This window comes from Phalangium opilio, unplaced genomic scaffold (assembly GCF_054372755.1).
Source record: "Phalangium opilio isolate 3A_F unplaced genomic scaffold, DU_Popi_V2 ptg001170l_1, whole genome shotgun sequence".
NCBI classification, from domain to species: domain Eukaryota; kingdom Metazoa; phylum Arthropoda; class Arachnida; order Opiliones; family Phalangiidae; genus Phalangium; species Phalangium opilio.
In genome coordinates, this window is record NW_028324255.1 from 2,837,400 (window position 1) to 2,839,929 (window position 2,530).

The window sequence follows — 2,530 nt, forward strand, 5'->3', positions numbered from 1 at the left end:
ACAGAACTTATTTGACGTTCGGTAATTAATGTTTGGACGCTTGAGAATTGGATGTTGAGAAATGCTCTGAAAGTAATATTGTGGGAATAACATTTCAACGGCAAATTCATGAGGATGGTTGAGAAGACATTGTTCATTTCAAAGTGGATAAGAATGGTTTGAATTATAATAATATATGTATACAAGTTAAATTATTCGCAAGTTCTTATGACATGAAAATATTTTACGACGTGGATAATTTTAACGTAATTCCCGCTTTCTCGGCTTTACTCTGCAAGTTTTCTTATTCCCAGCACATTTTAAACGTGATAACTATCGCTTTAAACTTTACTTAAGAATTTGTTTTTTTGAAAATTATGGCTGTTTTTGGAACATAGAGCAAAAAAGAGAGAGAGGCCCTACAAACGATACAAAACACAGCGTTTGCAATTGTGTCGTGTTTCAGCGTATGAAGGTTGCTCTATATATTTTTTAGCTTAGAGTAGAGCAGTTTCAATGATCATCGGAAAACAATCAGACTCAATAGCCCATACTTTTCCTGCTATAATATAGTCGGTAATCGCCTTGGTTTGTGACATTGAGAATTTAATATCTCAATTTTAGTATCGTTAATTTGGCAAAAAACTAAATTGAGTCTGCTTCCACTATTAACCTTGACTATTTCCCCTAAAATAATTTGATATTATTCTTTTGTAGTTTAAAGTTTACGTTTCATAATCTATATGGATAGAGGGACACTTAGATTTACACAATAATCTAAGACGCCATGATTTACACAATACTCTAAGACGCCATGGATTTTTTACTTGAAATGAGAAATTTAACGGGCGCCCATGTATAGAGTTAAATACCATTTTCTTGCCCTGTCAAAGGTTGAAGCTTCTCCAAGGTTGTTCGGTTAGAAATTTTATTTTATTTAAGTATTTTATTCGCAGATGATGTTTTACTGAAATTATATCATGAATATTTAGAAAAGATTTCATCTTGAATATTTAGAATAATAAAATCCATCTTCAATGTTTTCAAAACAATAACCTTTAGTATTTACAGAGTAGCAAAAAAAACTACCGGTGTTGCCCATCGAGATATATTATTGCATTTCAGGCCGCCATTTTTAACGAAGGTGGAAAATTGAGCTTCAAAAGACATGAAGTCAGTCTTACGGATGTTGGGAACCAGTGTTTTAAATGTTATAGCTTTGGTTGAAACACGTAGACGCCGCCATTTTTCAAGATGATGAGGAATAGAAGAAACCTAAGAGCTCGCCTACTGCATTTGAGTACCGTCCCTGCAAAATTTCATACCTCTGATAAAGGAGTTTGGACTCGGAGTAGATTATCAGTCAAATTGTAACTATAGATGTTAAACATACAAGCTACTGAGCTTTACGTAGGTGTCCTTGTGAATTAAATTAAAATTTCGAGTTTAAATTAAACTTGTTGTCTTAGATTAGTGGTGTCTTCGAAGTTTGAGTAATTAATGGTTTAGAGAACACTTAAGGACACGGGTTCGATTTGTTGGTTTATTTTTTATTGTTTCCGGTTGTAGTATACTTTTGATAGTTATTTACTTTTGCGAAAAACGCGATAGAGGTTTGCGTGTAGTTCAATGTCGACATTTCCGTTATTGGAAGTAATTAGGTTTTAAATAAGATCACAGGACAACTTGTGCAATGAACTTTAAAAGAACTATACGATCATATTTAATTCTTTCTTTATTAAAACTTGAGCAATGAAAAACCAGTTGACTTCGCCAGTTATTATTTCAGTATTTACATGTGTGGACACCATTACACTAAAACCAATAAATACCAGTTAGAAGTAATTCTTACGATATTTATAATACAAGATTTTAAGAAAATTTTAATGAAATCTAATAATAGATCTAAACATACTCTAACAAATTACACAAAACAAATTAAAGTTTTTACATGACGTAAATGCGAAGTTTACGGTGTCATAATGTGACCAATATCCCTGGTTTTCGTAAACCTCCCGAACTCTACTAGGCATTGAATGATGATACGCCTGGAATAGTTCCACGTTCAACTTGAGATCGCGCCAAGAATATTGTATTCAGTCCCCGACAAAAGTTTCTGGACATTGTCATTTGGCTGCCATTTAATTTCTATTTGCACTAGAGCAATAAAATAGGACTTTCTAGATAGATCTGCTTCACGAAATTATTTTGCGCAGAAATATTGCACAGTTGCATAATTTGGGTGATAGTAATACCGGAAATGGTAAAGACCCCCGATAATGACATGACGAAATAATGCACCAAATGGGTCGACAATGGGGTCATTGCACGCGTTTTGCCACACAGAATCCAAAACTATTTTCATATTGAAAATCGGTTTAGAAAGTCAAAAGTTATGAAACAAAACGCGACGTCCAAAATGATGAAAAATAAGCCTAACGATTATTTTGTTGTATCAGAATCAACTTAACTCTGTACTAAAGGAAAAGCGGAGATAAACAAGATGGTCACACCCTACTAAATGTAATTTCACCCTGAAATTCAGAAATAT